Source organism: Schistocerca gregaria, chromosome 1 (genome assembly GCF_023897955.1).
Source record: "Schistocerca gregaria isolate iqSchGreg1 chromosome 1, iqSchGreg1.2, whole genome shotgun sequence".
In the NCBI taxonomy this organism is placed as follows: Eukaryota; Metazoa; Arthropoda; class Insecta; order Orthoptera; family Acrididae; genus Schistocerca; species Schistocerca gregaria.
This window is the reverse complement of record NC_064920.1, coordinates 130,988,683-131,005,393: the sequence shown is the minus strand read 5'-3', so window position 1 is coordinate 131,005,393 and position 16,711 is coordinate 130,988,683. Positions and strand designations below refer to the sequence as shown.

At 43.5% G+C, this 16,711-nt stretch overlaps 10 non-coding genes across 10 annotated transcripts; all 10 read left to right on the top strand.

The window, feature by feature from the left end:
- The first annotated feature begins 1,192 nt into the window (after positions 1 to 1,192).
- Trnar-ucu (transfer RNA arginine (anticodon UCU)) lies at positions 1,193 to 1,265 on the top strand. The gene has a single exon. It is a non-coding gene; the product is annotated as a tRNA-Arg (tRNA).
- A 2,484-nt stretch (positions 1,266 to 3,749) lies between these two features.
- On the top strand, positions 3,750 to 3,822 carry Trnar-ucu (transfer RNA arginine (anticodon UCU)). The gene has a single exon. It is a non-coding gene; the product is annotated as a tRNA-Arg (tRNA).
- Positions 3,823 to 5,037: 1,215 nt separating this feature from the next.
- Positions 5,038 to 5,110, top strand: Trnar-ucu (transfer RNA arginine (anticodon UCU)). Its single transcript has one exon. It is a non-coding gene; the product is annotated as a tRNA-Arg (tRNA).
- A 1,206-nt stretch (positions 5,111 to 6,316) lies between these two features.
- On the top strand, positions 6,317 to 6,389 carry Trnar-ucu (transfer RNA arginine (anticodon UCU)). The gene has a single exon. It is a non-coding gene; the product is annotated as a tRNA-Arg (tRNA).
- Positions 6,390 to 7,595: 1,206 nt separating this feature from the next.
- On the top strand, positions 7,596 to 7,668 carry Trnar-ucu (transfer RNA arginine (anticodon UCU)). Its single transcript has one exon. It is a non-coding gene; the product is annotated as a tRNA-Arg (tRNA).
- A 1,206-nt stretch (positions 7,669 to 8,874) lies between these two features.
- On the top strand, positions 8,875 to 8,947 carry Trnar-ucu (transfer RNA arginine (anticodon UCU)). Its single transcript has one exon. It is a non-coding gene; the product is annotated as a tRNA-Arg (tRNA).
- A 1,206-nt stretch (positions 8,948 to 10,153) lies between these two features.
- Trnar-ucu (transfer RNA arginine (anticodon UCU)) lies at positions 10,154 to 10,226 on the top strand. Its single transcript has one exon. It is a non-coding gene; the product is annotated as a tRNA-Arg (tRNA).
- Positions 10,227 to 11,432: 1,206 nt separating this feature from the next.
- Positions 11,433 to 11,505, top strand: Trnar-ucu (transfer RNA arginine (anticodon UCU)). The gene has a single exon. It is a non-coding gene; the product is annotated as a tRNA-Arg (tRNA).
- A 1,206-nt stretch (positions 11,506 to 12,711) lies between these two features.
- Positions 12,712 to 12,784, top strand: Trnar-ucu (transfer RNA arginine (anticodon UCU)). The gene has a single exon. It is a non-coding gene; the product is annotated as a tRNA-Arg (tRNA).
- A 1,206-nt stretch (positions 12,785 to 13,990) lies between these two features.
- Positions 13,991 to 14,063, top strand: Trnar-ucu (transfer RNA arginine (anticodon UCU)). The gene has a single exon. It is a non-coding gene; the product is annotated as a tRNA-Arg (tRNA).
- Positions 14,064 to 16,711: the final 2,648 nt, after the last annotated feature.

Genomic DNA, 16,711 nt, shown 5'->3' with positions numbered 1-16,711 from the left:
ACGTGTGCCAATCTCCAGATGGGTACTGACGTATGGGAAATCACAAGCCTCTGCAAAAGTTGAAAATTGTTGTGACCTCAGTTCTATGCTCAAGTATGTAGACCTTACACATATAAGCCAAATTCTCGTAGATCTGTTATCCATGACGCTGTTTTGTGTAAATGCAGTAAAAACGGAACCATATCTTGACGTGCCTGTTGACGGGAATTTTCTTTCAATACCCAATTTTTACCTACTGATATAAATATAGCAATAGAACGCACATTTCGTACAGAAACAAATACAATGAAGAGAAAAGATTTTGAATTACTTCATGAGTCAATGTATGTAATCCCAGTGATGATCTTTAATTCTTCCAGCCCAAGGTGAGAGGGTTTCAGTTTTCTCGGCCACAAGTGAGAAAAGTAGACAGTTCCACAACAAGATATTCTGCTATGTTTCCTTAAGTGCTTCCATTAAACAATGGCACTCTGTAGCTATAGAAACGGCGACAATTTTCACTTCGGCACAGGGGGCTTTTACTGGAGACTGTCAAGGGGGAACTTGCTAGATACTTGAAGGGAGAAGATCAGACAGAGACGTCTGACGCTCCGCTGACGCTTGCCGAAAACTACATTAAGTATGATTCCCGCCTATAACTGACGGCGAGAGAGATGCATCATCTGTCCACTTCTCATCGAAGCACACTGTCACCAAGCAATGGCTGACGCTTCGAGGACGGCTTGAAATTGCTAGGGAGGTGATGCAGCTAAAGTTCCTGGTAAATGTGCTAACAGGGCACACACGTTCGTGGGAGTGTATACATATGATGGGGACCGGCTGTGACACAGCAGTCAACCAAAGTCAAAAAATGTGACTAATCATACAGTGTTTCCTTTACCACTTCGTTAGTGAATGCTGTTCTAAAGAGCGCAATTCCCATCCATCGGTAAGCAGCGCAAGTGAGCACACACCGCGAGACAGATGTGTTACTACGATTGTACAGAGCAACTCTGTCAATACGCAGGTGTATCAATCAGTAGGGCCATGGTAAACAGAGCGATGTATCGTGTCTGTTGCATAAATAAAGAGTCTTTGATGTAATTGCTTCAGAGAAATATGAAAGTAAGCCTATCAGGAAAGTAATGCGAGACATGTAGCATGGGTCATGTCTTGCAGAACCTCTTACATCTGAGCTGTAGGCCTGCACAGCGTCCCTTTGGCGCAGAGGATAGCGCGTTGGACTTCTAATCCAAAGGTCGTGGGTTCGATCCCCACAAGGGACGGGCAATTTTTAAAAACGTGTGCCAATCTCCAGATGGGTACTGACGTATGGGAAATCACAAGCCTCTGCAAAAGTTGAAAATTGTTGTGACCTCAGTTCTATGCTCAAGTATGTAGACCTTACACATATAAGCCAAATTCTCGTAGATCTGTTATCCATGACGCTGTTATGTGTAAATGCAGTAAAAACGGAACCATATCTTCACGTGCCTGTTGACGGGAATTTTCTTTCAATACCCAATTTTTACCTACTGATATAAATATAGCAATAGAACGCACATTTCGTACAGAAACAAATACAATGAAGAGAAAAGATTTTGAATTACTTCATGAGTCAATGTATGTAATCCCGGTGATGATCTTTAATTCTTCCAGCCCAAGGTGAGAGGGTTTCAGTTTTCTCGGCCACAAGTGAGAAAAGTAGACAGTTCCACAACAAGATATTCTGCTATGTTTCCTTAAGTGCTTCCATTAAACAATGGCACTCTGTATCTATAGAAACGGCGACAATTTTCACTTCGGCACAGGGGGCTTTTACTGGAGACTGTCAAGGGGGAACTTGCTAGATACATGAAGGGAGAAGATCAGACAGAGACGTCTGACGCTCCGCTGACGCTTGCCGAAAACTACATTAAGTATGATTCCCGCCTATAACTGACGGCGAGAGAGATGCATCATCTGTCCACTTCTCATCGAAGCACACTGTCACCAAGCAATGGCTGACGCTTCGAGGACGGCTTGAAATTGCTAGGGAGGTGATGCAGCTAAAGTTCCTGGTAAATGTGCTAACAGGGCACACACGTTCGTGGGAGTGTATACATATGATGGGGACCGGCTGTGACACAGCAGTCAACCAAAGTCAAAAAATGTGACTAATCATACAGTGTTTCCTTTACCACTTCGTTAGTGAATGCTGTTCTAAAGAGCGCAATTCCCATCTATCGGTAAGCAGCGCACGTGAGCGAATCTAATAGCAGGACTGTGTTACTACGATTGTACAGAGCAACTCTGTCAATACGCAGGTGTATCAATCAGTAGGGCCATGGTAAACAGAGCGATGTATCGTGTCTGTTGCATAAATAAAGAGTCTTTGATGTAATTGCTTCAGAGAAATATGAAAGTAAGCCTATCAGGAAAGTAATGCGAGACATGTAGCATGGGTCATGTCTTGCAGAACCTCTTACATCTGAGCTGTAGGCCTGCACAGCGTCATTTGGCGCAGAGGATAGGGCGTTGGACTTCTAATGCAAAGGTTGTGGGTTCGATCCCCACAAGGGACGGGCAATTTTTAAAAACGTGTGCCAATCTCCAGATGGGTACTGACGTATGGGAAATCACAAGCCTCTGCAAAAGTTGAAAATTGTTGTGACCTCAGTTCTATGCTCAAGTATGTAGACCTTACACATATAAGCCAAATTCTCGTAGATCTGTTATCCATGACGCTGTTTTGTGTAAATGCAGTAAAAACGGAACCATATCTTGACGTGCCTGTTGACGGGAATTTTCTTTCAATACCCAATTTTTACCTACTGATATAAATATAGCAATAGAACGCACATTTCGTACAGAAACAAATACAATGAAGAGAAAAGATTTTGAATTACTTCATGAGTCAATGTATGTAATCCCAGTGATGATCTTTAATTCTTCCAGCCCAAGGTGAGAGGGTTTCAGTTTTCTCGGCCACAAGTGAGAAAAGTAGACACTTCCACAACAAGATATTCTGCTATGTTTCCTTAAGTGCTTCCATTAAACAATGGCACTCTGTAGCTATAGAAACGGCGACAATTTTCACTTCGGCACAGGGGGCTTTTACTGGAGACTGTCAAGGGGGAACTTGCTAGATACTTGAAGGGAGAAGATCAGACAGAGACGTCTGACGCTCCGCTGACGCTTGCCGAAAACTACATTAAGTATGATTCCCGCCTATAACTGACGGCGAGAGAGATGCATCATCTGTCCACTTCTCATCGAAGCACACTGTCACCAAGCAATGGCTGACGCTTCGAGGACGGCTTGAAATTGCTAGGGAGGTGATGCAGCTAAAGTTCCTGGTAAATGTGCTAACAGGGCACACACGTTCGTGGGAGTGTATACATATGATGGGGACCGGCTGTGACACAGCAGTCAACCAAAGTCAAAAAATGTGACTAATCATACAGTGTTTCCTTTACCACTTCGTTAGTGAATGCTGTTCTAAAGAGCGCAATTCCCATCTATCGGTAAGCAGCGCACGTGAGCGAATCTAATAGCAGGACTGTGTTACTACGATTGTACAGAGCAACTCTGTCAATACGCAGGTGTATCAATCAGTAGGGCCATGGTAAACAGAGCGATGTATCGTGTCTGTTGCATAAATAAAGAGTCTTTGATGTAATTGCTTCAGAGAAATATGAAAGTAAGCCTATCAGGAAAGTAATGCGAGACATGTAGCATGGGTCATGTCTTGCAGAACCTCTTACATCTGAGCTGTAGGCCTGCACAGCGTCCATTTGGCGCAGAGGATAGCGCGTTGGACTTCTAATCCAAAGGTCGTGGGTTCGATCCCCACAAGGGACGGGCAATTTTTAAAAACGTGTGCCAATCTCCAGATGGGTACTGACGTATGGGAAATCACAAGCCTCTGCAAAAGTTGAAAATTGTTGTGACCTCAGTTCTATGCTCAAGTATGTAGACCTTACACATATAAGCCAAATTCTCGTAGTTCTGTAATCCATGACGCTGTTATGTGTAAATGCAGTAAAAACGGAACCATATCTTCACGTGCCTGTTGACGGGAATTTTCTTTCAATACCCAATTTTTACCTACTGATATAAATATAGCAATAGAACGCACATTTCGTACAGAAACAAATACAATGAAGAGAAAAGATTTTGAATTACTTCATGAGTCAATGTATGTAATCCCAGTGATGATCTTTAATTCTTCCAGCCCAAGGAGACAGGGTTTCAGTTTTCTCGGCCACAAGTGAGAAAAGTAGACAGTTCCACAACAAGATATTCTGCTATGTTTCCTTAAGTGCTTCCATTAAACACATTAAACAATGGCCCTCTGTATCTATAGAAACGGCGACAATTTTCACTTCGGCACAGGGGGCTTTTACTGGAGACTGTCAAGGGGGAACTTGCTAGATACATGAAGGGAGAAGATCAGACAGAGACGTCTGACGCTCCGCTGACGCTTGCCGAAAACTACATTAAGTATGATTCCCGCCTATAACTGACGGCGAGAGAGATGCATCATCTGTCCACTTCTCATCGAAGCACACTGTCACCAAGCAATGGCTGACGCTTCGAGGACGGCTTGAAATTGCTAGGGAGGTGATGCAGCTAAAGTTCCTGGTAAATGTGCTAACAGGGCACACACGTTCGTGGGAGTGTATACATATGATGGGGACCGGCTGTGACACAGCAGTCAACCAAAGTCAAAAAATGTGACTAATCATACAGTGTTTCCTTTACCACTTCGTTAGTGAATGCTGTTCTAAAGAGCGCAATTCCCATCTATCGGTAAGCAGCGCACGTGAGCGAATCTAATAGCAGGACTGTGTTACTACGATTGTACAGAGCAACTCTGTCAATACGCAGGTGTATCAATCAGTAGGGCCATGGTAAACAGAGCGATGTATCGTGACTGTTGCATAAATAAAGAGTCTTTGATGTAATTGCTTCAGAGAAATATGAAAGTAAGCCTATCAGGAAAGTAATGCGAGACATGTAGCATGGGTCATGTCTTGCAGAACCTCTTACATCTGAGCTGTAGGCTTGCACAGCGTCCCTTTGGCGCAGAGGATAGCGCGTTGGACTTCTAATCCAAAGGTCGTGGGTTCGATCCCCACAAGGGATGGGCAATTTTTAAAAACGTGTGCCAATCTCCAGATGGGTACTGACGTATGGGAAATCACAAGCCTCTGCAAAAGTTGAAAATTGTTGTGACCTCAGTTCTATGCTCAAGTATGTAGACCTTACACATATAAGCCAAATTCTCGTAGATCTGTTATCCATGACGCTGTTATGTGTAAATGCAGTAAAAGCGGAACCATATCTTCACGTGCCTGTTGACGGGAATTTTCTTTCAATACCCAATTTTTACCTACTGATATAAATATAGCAATAGAACGCACATTTCGTACAGAAACAAATACAATGAAGAGAAAAGATTTTGAATTACTTCATGAGTCAATGTATGTAATCCCAGTGATGATCTTTAATTCTTCCAGCCCAAGGTGAGAGGGTTTCAGTTTTCTCGGCCACAAGTGAGAAAAGTAGACAGTTCCACAACAAGATATTCTGCTATGTTTCCTTAAGTGCTTCCATTAAACAATGGCACTCTGTATCTATAGAAACGGCGACAATTTTCACTTCGGCACAGGGGGCTTTTACTGGAGACTGTCAAGGGGGAACTTGCTAGATACATGAAGGGAGAAGATCAGACAGAGACGTCTGACGCTCCGCTGACGCTTGCCGAAAACTACATTAAGTATGATTCCCGCCTATAACTGACGGCGAGAGAGATGCATCATCTGTCCACTTCTCATCGAAGCACACTGTCACCAAGCAATGGCTGACGCTTCGAGGACGGCTTGAAATTGCTAGGGAGGTGATGCAGCTAAAGTTCCTGGTAAATGTGCTAACAGGGCACACACGTTCGTGGGAGTGTATACATATGATGGGGACCGGCTGTGACACAGCAGTCAACCAAAGTCAAAAAATGTGACTAATCATACAGTGTTTCCTTTACCACTTCGTTAGTGAATGCTGTTCTAAAGAGCGCAATTCCCATCTATCGGTAAGCAGCGCACGTGAGCGAATCTAATAGCAGGACTGTGTTACTACGATTGTACAGAGCAACTCTGTCAATACGCAGGTGTATCAATCAGTAGGGCCATGGTAAACAGAGCGATGTATCGTGTCTGTTGCATAAATAAAGAGTCTTTGATGTAATTGCTTCAGAGAAATATGAAAGTAAGCCTATCAGGAAAGTAATGCGAGACATGTAGCATGGGTCATGTCTTGCAGAACCTCTTACATCTGAGCTGTAGGCCTGCACAGCGTCCCTTTGGCGCTGAGGATAGCGCGTTGGACTTCTAATCCAAAGGTCGTGGGTTCGATCCCCACAAGGGGCGGGCAATTTTTAAAAACGTGTGCCAATCTCCAGATGGGTACTGACGTATGGGAAATCACAAGCCTCTGCAAAAGTTGAAAATTGTTGTGACCTCAGTTCTATGCTCAAGTATGTAGACCTTACACATATAAGCCAAATTCTCGTAGATCTGTTATCCATGACGCTGTTATGTGTAAATGCAGTAAAAGCGGAACCATATCTTCACGTGCCTGTTGACGGGAATTTTCTTTCAATACCCAATTTTTACCTACTGATATAAATATAGCAATAGAACGCACATTTCGTACAGAAACAAATACAATGAAGAGAAAAGATTTTGAATTACTTCATGAGTCAATGTATGTAATCCCGGTGATGATCATTAATTCTTCCAGCCCAAGGTGAGAGGGTTTCAGTTTTCTCGGCCACAAGTGAGAAAAGTAGACAGTTCCACAACAAGATATTCTGCTATGTTTCCTTAAGTGCTTCCATTAAACAATGGCACTCTGTATCTATAGAAACGGCGACAATTTTCACTTCGGCACAGGGGGCTTTTACTGGAGACTGTCAAGGGGGAACTTGCTAGATACATGAAGGGAGAAGATCAGACAGAGACGTCTGACGCTCCGCTGACGCTTGCCGAAAACTACATTAAGTATGATTCCCGCCTATAACTGACGGCGAGAGAGATGCATCATCTGTCCACTTCTCATCGAAGCACACTGTCACCAAGCAATGGCTGACGCTTCGAGGACGGCTTGAAATTGCTAGGGAGGTGATGCAGCTAAAGTTCCTGGTAAATGTGCTAACAGGGCACACACGTTCGTGGGAGTGTATACATATGATGGGGACCGGCTGTGACACAGCAGTCAACCAAAGTCAAAAAATGTGACTAATCATACAGTGTTTCCTTTACCACTTCGTTAGTGAATGCTGTTCTAAAGAGCGCAATTCCCATCTATCGGTAAGCAGTGCACGTGAGCGAATCTAATAGCAGGACTGTGTTACTACGATTGTACAGAGCAACTCTGTCAATACGCAGGTGTATCAATCAGTAGGGCCATGGTAAACAGAGCGATGTATCGTGTCTGCTGCATAAATAAAGAGTCTTTGATATAATTGCTTCAGAGAAATAATGAAGTAAGCCTATCAGGAAAGTAATGCGAGACATGTAGCATGGGTCATGTCTTGCAGAACCTCTTACATCTGAGCTGTAGGCCTGCACAGCGTCCCTTTGGCGCAGAGGATAGCGCGTTGGACTTCTAATCCAAAGGTCGTGGGTTCGATCCCCACAAGGGACGGGCAATTTTTAAAAACGTGTGCCAATCTCCAGATGGGTACTGACGTATGGGAAATCACAAGCCTCTGCAAAAGTTGAAAATTGTTGTGACCTCAGTTCTCTGCTCAAGTATGTCGACCTTACACATATAAGCCAAATTCTCGTAGATCTGTTATCCATGACGCTGTTATGTGTAAATGCAGTAAAAACGGAACCATATCTTCACGTGCCTGTTGACGGGAATTTTCTTTCAATACCCAATTTTTACCTACTGATATAAATATAGCAATAGAACGCACATTTCGTACAGAAACAAATACAATGAAGAGAAAAGATTTTGAATTACTTCATTAGTCAATGTATGTAATCCCAGTGATGATCTTTAATTCTTCCAGCCCAAGGTGAGAGGGTTTCAGTTTTCTCGGCCACAAGTGAGAAAAGTAGACAGTTCCACAACAAGATATTCTGCTATGTTTCCTTAAGTGCTTCCATTAAACAATGGCACTCTGTATCTATAGAAACGGCGACAATTTTCACTTCGGCACAGGGGGCTTTTACTGGAGACTGTCAAGGGGGAACTTGCTAGATACTTGAAGGGAGAAGATCAGACAGAGACGTCTGACGCTCAACAGACGCTTGCCGAAAACTACATTAAGTATGATTCCCGCCTATAACTGACGGCGAGAGAGATGCATCATCTGTCCACTTCTCATCGAAGCACACTGTCACCAAGCAATGGCTGACGCTTCGAGGACGGCTTGAAATTGCTAGGGAGGTGATGCAGCTAAAGTTCCTGGTAAATGTGCTAACAGGGCACACACGTTCGTGGGAGTGTATACATATGATGGGGACCGGCTGTGACACAGCAGTCAACCAAAGTCAAAAAATGTGACTAATCATACAGTGTTTCCTTTACCACTTCGTTAGTGAATGCTGTTCTAAAGAGCGCAATTCCCATCTATCGGTAAGCAGCGCACGTGAGCGAATCTAATAGCAGGACTTTGTTACTACGATTGTACAGAGCAACTCTGTCAATACGCAGGTGTATCAATCAGTAGGGCCATGGTAAACAGAGCGATGTATCGTGTCTGTTGCATAAATAAAGAGTCTTTGATGTAATTGCTTCAGAGAAATATGAAAGTAAGCCTATCAGGAAAGTAATGCGAGACATGTAGCATGGGTCATGTCTTGCAGAACCTCTTACATCTGAGCTGTAGGCTTGCACAGCGTCCCTTTGGCGCAGAGGATAGCGCGTTGGACTTCTAATCCAAAGGTCGTGGGTTCGATCCCTACAAGGGACGGGCAATTTTTAAAAACGTGTGCCAATCTCCAGATAGGTACTGACGTATGGGAAATCACAAGCCTCTGCAAAAGTTGAAAATTGTTGTGACCTCAGTTCTATGCTCAAGTATGTAGACCTTACACATATAAGCCAAATTCTCGTAGATCTGTTATCCATGACGCTGTTATGTGTAAATGCAGTAAAAACGGAACCATATCTTCACGTGCCTGTTGACGGGAATTTTCTTTCAATACCCAATTTTTACCTACTGATATAAATATAGCAATAGAACGCACATTTCGTACAGAAACAAATACAATGAAGAGAAAAGATTTTGAATTACTTCATGAGTCAATGTATGTAATCCCAGTGATGATCTTTAATTCTTCCAGCCCAAGGTGAGAGGGTTTCAGTTTTCTCGGCCACAAGTGAGAAAAGTAGACAGTTCCACAACAAGATATTCTGTTATGTTTCCTTAAGTTCTTCCATTAAACAATGGCACTCTGTATCTATAGAAACGGCGACAATTTTCACTTCGGCACAGGGGGCTTTTACTGGAGACTGTCAAGGGGGAACTTGCTAGATACATGAAGGGAGAAGATCAGACAGAGACGTCTGACGCTCCGCTGACGCTTGCCGAAAACTACATTAAGTATGATTCCCGCCTATAACTGACGGCGAGAGAGATGCATCATCTGTCCACTTCTCATCGAAGCACACTGTCACCAAGCAATGGCTGACGCTTCGAGGACGGCTTGAAATTGCTAGGGAGGTGATGCAGCTAAAGTTCCTGGTAAATGTGCTAACAGGGCACACACGTTCGTGGGAGTGTATACATATGATGGGGACCGGCTGTGACACAGCAGTCAACCAAAGTCAAAAAATGTGACTAATCATACAGTGTTTCCTTTACCACTTCGTTAGTGAATGCTGTTCTAAAGAGCGCAATTCCCATCTATCGGTAAGCAGCGCACGTGAGCGAATCTAATAGCAGGACTGTGTTACTACGATTGTACAGAGCAACTCTGTCAATACGCAGGTGTATCAATCAGTAGGGCCATGGTAAACAGAGCGATGTATCGTGTCTGTTGCATAAATAAAGAGTCTTTGATGTAATTGCTTCAGAGAAATATGAAAGTAAGCCTATCAGGAAAGTAATGCGAGACATGTAGCATGGGTCATGTCTTGCAGAACCTCTTACATCTGAGCTGTAGGCCTGCACAGCGTCCCTTTGGCGCAGAGGATAGCGCGTTGGACTTCTAATCCAAATGTTGTGGGTTCGATCCCCACAAGGGACTGGCAATTTTTAAAAACGTGTGCCAATCTCCAGATGGGTACTGACGTATGGGAAATCACAAGCCTCTGCAAAAGTTGAAAATTGTTGTGACCTCAGTTCTATGCTCAAGTATGTAGACCTTACACATATAAGCCAAATTCTCGTAGATCTGTTATCCATGACGCTGTTATGTGTAAATGCAGTAAAAACGGAACCATATCTTCACGTGCCTGTTGACGGGAATTTTCTTTCAATACCCAATTTTTACCTACTGATATAAATATAGCAATAGAACGCACATTTCGTACAGAAACAAATACAATGAAGAGAAAAGATTTTGAATTACTTCATGAGTCAATGTATGTAATCCCAGTAATGATCTTTAATTCTTCCAGCCCAAGGTGAGAGGGTTTCAGTTTTCTCGGCCACAAGTGAGAAAAGTAGACAGTTCCACAACAAGATATTCTGCTATGTTTCCTTAAGTGCTTCCATTAAACAATGGCACTCTGTATCTATAGAAACGGCGACAATTTTCACTTCGGCACAGGGGGCTTTTACTGGAGACTGTCAAGGGGGAACTTGCTAGATACATGAAGGGAGAAGATCAGACAGAGACGTCTGACGCTCCGCTGACGCTTGCCGAAAACTACATTAAGTATGATTCCCGCCTATAACTGACGGCGAGAGAGATGCATCATCTGTCCACTTCTCATCGAAGCACACTGTCACCAAGCAATGGCTGACGCTTCGAGGACGGCTTGAAATTGCTAGGGAGGTGATGCAGCTAAAGTTCCTGGTAAATGTGCTAACAGGGCACACACGTTCGTGGGAGTGTATACATATGATGGGGACCGGCTGTGACACAGCAGTCAACCAAAGTCAAAAAATGTGACTAATCATACAGTGTTTCCTTTACCACTTCGTTAGTGAATGCTGTTCTAAAGAGCGCAATTCCCATCTATCGGTAAGCAGCGCACGTGAGCGAATCTAATAGCAGGACTGTGTTACTACGATTGTACAGAGCAACTCTGTCAATACGCAGGTGTATCAATCAGTAGGGCCATGGTAAACAGAGCGATGTATCGTGTCTGTTGCATAAATAAAGAGTCTTTGATGTAATTGCTTCAGAGAAATATGAAAGTAAGCCTATCAGGAAAGTAATGCGAGACATGTAGCATGGGTCATGTCTTGCAGAACCTCTTACATCTGAGCTGTAGGCTTGCACAGCGTCCCTTTGGCGCAGAGGATAGCGCGTTGGACTTCTAATCCAAAGGTCGTGGGTTCGATCCCCACAAGGGACGGGCAATTTTTAAAAACGTGTGCCAATCTCCAGATGGGTACTGACGTATGGGAAATCACAAGCCTCTGCAAAAGTTGAAAATTGTTGTGACCTCAGTTCTATGCTCAAGTATGTAGACCTTACACATATAAGCCAAATTCTCGTAGATCTGTTATCCATGACGCTGTTATGTGTAAATGCAGTAAAAGCGGAACCATATCTTCACGTGCCTGTTGACGGGAATTTTCTTTCAATACCCAATTTTTACCTACTGATATAAATATAGCAATAGAACGCACATTTCGTACAGAAACAAATACAATGAAGAGAAAAGATTTTGAATTACTTCATGAGTCAATGTATGTAATCCCGGTGATGATCATTAATTCTTCCAGCCCAAGGTGAGAGGGTTTCAGTTTTCTCGGCCACAAGTGAGAAAAGTAGACAGTTCCACAACAAGATATTCTGCTATGTTTCCTTAAGTGCTTCCATTAAACAATGGCACTCTGTATCTATAGAAACGGCGACAATTTTCACTTCGGCACAGGGGGCTTTTACTGGAGACTGTCAAGGGGGAACTTGCTAGATACATGAAGGGAGAAGATCAGACAGAGACGTCTGACGCTCCGCTGACGCTTGCCGAAAACTACATTAAGTATGATTCCCGCCTATAACTGACGGCGAGAGAGATGCATCATCTGTCCACTTCTCATCGAAGCACACTGTCACCAAGCAATGGCTGACGCTTCGAGGACGGCTTGAAATTGCTAGGGAGGTGATGCAGCTAAAGTTCCTGGTAAATGTGCTAACAGGGCACACACGTTCGTGGGAGTGTATACATATGATGGGGACCGGCTGTGACACAGCAGTCAACCAAAGTCAAAAAATGTGACTAATCATACAGTGTTTCCTTTACCACTTCGTTAGTGAATGCTGTTCTAAAGAGCGCAATTCCCATCTATCGGTAAGCAGCGCACGTGAGCGAATCTAATAGCAGGACTGTGTTACTACGATTGTACAGAGCAACTCTGTCAATACGCAGGTGTATCAATCAGTAGGGCCATGGTAAACAGAGCGATGTATCGTGTCTGTTGCATAAATAAAGAGTCTTTGATGTAATTGCTTCAGAGAAATATGAAAGTAAGCCTATCAGGAAAGTAATGCGAGACATGTAGCATGGGTCATGTCTTGCAGAACCTCTTTCATCTGAGCTGTAGGCCTGCACAGCGTCCCTTTGGCGCAGAGGATAGCGCGTTGGACTTCTAATCCAAAGGTCGTGGGTTCGATCCCCACAAGGGACGGGCAATTTTTAAAAACGTGTGCCAATCTCCAGATGGGTACTGACGTATGGGAAATCACAAGCCTCTGCAAAAGTTGAAAATTGTTGTGACCTCAGTTCTATGCTCAAGTATGTAGACCTTACACATATAAGCCAAATTCTCGTAGATCTGTTATCCATGACGCTGTTATGTGTAAATGCAGTAAAAACGGAACCATATCTTCACGTGCCTGTTGACGGGAATTTTCTTTCAATACCCAATTTTTACCTACTGATATAAATATAGCAATAGAACGCACATTTCGTACAGAAACAAATACAATGAAGAGAAAAGATTTTGAATTACTTCATTAGTCAATGTATGTAATCCCAGTGATGATCTTTAATTCTTCCAGCCCAAGGTGAGAGGGTTTCAGTTTTCTCGGCCACAAGTGAGAAAAGTAGACAGTTCCACAACAAGATATTCTGCTATGTTTCCTTAAGTGCTTCCATTAAACAATGGCACTCTGTATCTATAGAAACGGCGACAATTTTCACTTCGGCACAGGGGGCTTTTACTGGAGACTGTCAAGGGGGAACTTGCTAGATACTTGAAGGGAGAAGATCAGACAGAGACGTCTGACGCTCCGCTGACGCTTGCCGAAAACTACATTAAGTATGATTCCCGCCTATAACTGACGGCGAGAGAGATGCATCATCTGTCCACTTCTCATCGAAGCACACTGTCACCAAGCAATGGCTGACGCTTCGAGGACGGCTTGAAATTGCTAGGGAGGTGATGCAGCTAAAGTTCCTGGTAAATGTGCTAACAGGGCACACACGTTCGTGGGAGTGTATACATATGATGGGGACCGGCTGTGACACAGCAGTCAACCAAAGTCAAAAAATGTGACTAATCATACAGTGTTTCCTTTACCACTTCGTTAGTGAATGCTGTTCTAAAGAGCGCAATTCCCATCTATCGGTAAGCAGCGCACGTGAGCGAATCTAATAGCAGGACTGTGTTACTACAATTGTACAGAGCAACTCTGTCAATACGCAGGTGTATCAATCAGTAGGGCCATGGTAAACAGAGCGATGTATCGTGTCTGTTGCATAAATAAAGAGTCTTTGATGTAATTGCTTCAGAGAAATATGAAAGTAAGCCTATCAGGAAAGTAATGCGAGACATGTAGCATGGGTCATGTCTTGCAGAACCTCTTACATCTGAGCTGTAGGCCTGCACAGCGTCCCTTTGGCGCAGAGGATAGCGCGTTGGACTTCTAATCCAAAGGACGTGGGTTCGATCCCCACAACGGACGGGCAATTTTTAAAAACGTGTGCCAATCTCCAGATGGGTACTGACGTATGGGAAATCACAAGCCTCTGCAAAAGTTGAAAATTGTTGTGACCTCAGTTCTATGCTCAAGTATGTAGACCTTACACATATAAGCCAAATTCTCGTAGATCTGTTATCCATGACGCTGTTATGTGTAAATGCAGTAAAAACGGAACCATATCTTCACGTGCCTGTTGACGGGAATTTTCTTTCAATACCCAATTTTTACCTACTGATATAAATATAGCAATAGAACGCACATTTCGTACAGAAACAAATACAATGAAGAGAAAAGATTTTGAATTACTTCATGAGTCAATGTATGTAATCCCAGTGATGATCTTTAATTCTTCCAGCCCAAGGAGACAGGGTTTCAGTTTTCTCGGCCACAAGTGAGAAAAGTAGACAGTTCCACAACAAGATATTCTGCTATGTTTCCTTAAGTGCTTCCATTAAACAATGGCACTCTGTATCTATAGAAACGGCGACAATTTTCACTTCGGCACAGGGGGCTTTTACTGGAGACTGTCAAGGGGGAACTTGCTAGATACATGAAGGGAGAAGATCAGACAGAGACGTCTGACGCTCCGCTGACGCTTGCCGAAAACTACATTAAGTATGATTCCCGCCTATAACTGACGGCGAGAGAGATGCATCATCTGTCCACTTCTCATCGAAGCACACTGTCACCAAGCAATGGCTGACGCTTCGAGGACGGCTTGAAATTGCTAGGGAGGTGATGCAGCTAAAGTTCCTGGTAAATGTGCTAACAGGGCACACACGTTCGTGGGAGTGTATACATATGATGGGGACCGGCTGTGACACAGCAGTCAACCAAAGTCAAAAAATGTGACTAATCATACAGTGTTTCCTTTACCACTTCGTTAGTGAATGCTGTTCTAAAGAGCGCAATTCCCATCTATCGGTAAGCAGCGCACGTGAGCGAATCTAATAGCAGGACTGTGTTACTACGATTGTACAGAGCAACTCTGTCAATACGCAGGTGTATCAATCAGTAGGGCCATGGTAAACAGAGCGATGTATCGTGTCTGTTGCATAAATAAAGAGTCTTTGATGTAATTGCTTCAGAGAAATATGAAAGTAAGCCTATCAGGAAAGTAATGCGAGACATGTAGCATGGGTCATGTCTTGCAGAACCTCTTACATCTGAGCTGTAGGCCTGCACAGCGTCCCTTTGGCGCAGAGTATAGCGCGTTGGACTGCTAATCCAAAGGTCGTGGTTTCGATCCATACAAGTGACGGGCAATTTTTAAAAACGTGTGCCAATCTCCAGATGGGTACTGACGTATGGGAAATCACAAGCCTCTGCAAAAGTTGAAAATTGTTGTGACCTCAGTTCTCTGCTCAAGTATGTAGACCTTACACATATAAGCCAAATTCTCGTAGATCTGTTATCCATGACGCTGTTATGTGTAAATGCAGTAAAAACGGAACCATATCTTCACGTGCCTGTTGACGGGAATTTTCTTTCAATACCCAATTTTTACCTACTGATATAAATATAGCAATAGAACGCACATTTCGTACAGAAACAAATACAATGAAGAGAAAAGATTTTGAATTACTTCATGAGTCAATGTATGTAATCCCAGTGATGATCTTTAATTCTTCCAGCCCAAGGTGAGAGGGTTTCAGTTTTCTCGGCCACAAGTGAGAAAAGTAGATAGTTCCACAACAAGATATTCTGCTATGTTTCCTTAAGTGCTTCCATTAAACAATGGCACTCTGTATCTATAGAAACGGCGACAATTTTCACTTCGGCACAGGGGGCTTTTACTGGAGTCTGTCAAGGGGGAACTTGCTAGATACATGAAGGGAGAAGATCAGACAGAGACGTCTGATGCTCCGCTGACGCTTGCCGAAAACTACATTAAGTATGATTCCCGCCTATAACTGACGGCGAGAGAGATGCATCATCTGTCCACTTCTCATCGAAGCACACTGTCACCAAGCAATGGCTGACGCTTCGAGGACGGCTTGAAATTGCTAGGGAGGTGATGCAGCTAAAGTTCCTGGTAAATGTGCTAACAGGGCACACACGTTCGTGGGAGTGTATACATATGATGGGGACCGGCTGTGACACAGCAGTCAACCAAAGTCAAAAAATGTGACTAATCATACAGTGTTTCCTTTACCACTTCGTTAGTGAATGCTGTTCTAAAGAGCGCAATTCCCATCTATCGGTAAGCAGCGCACGTGAGCGAATCTAATAGCAGGACTGTGTTACTACGATTGTACAGAGCAACTCTGTCAATACGCAGGTGTATCAATCAGTAGGGCCATGGTAAACAGAGCGATGTATCGTGTCTGTTGCATAAATAAAGAGTCTTTGATGTAATTGCTTCAGAGAAATATGAAAGTAAGCCTATCAGGAAAGTAATGCGAGACATGTAGCATGGGTCATGTCTTGCAGAACCTCTTACATCTGAGCTGTAGGCATGCACAGCGTCCCTTTGGCGCAGAGTATAGCGCGTTGGACTGCTAATCCAAAGGTCGTGGTTTCGATCCATACAAGGGACGGGCAATTTTTAAAAACGTGTGCCAATCTCCAGATGGGTACTGACGTATGGGAAATCACAAGCCTCTGCAAAAGTTGAAAATTGTTGTGAC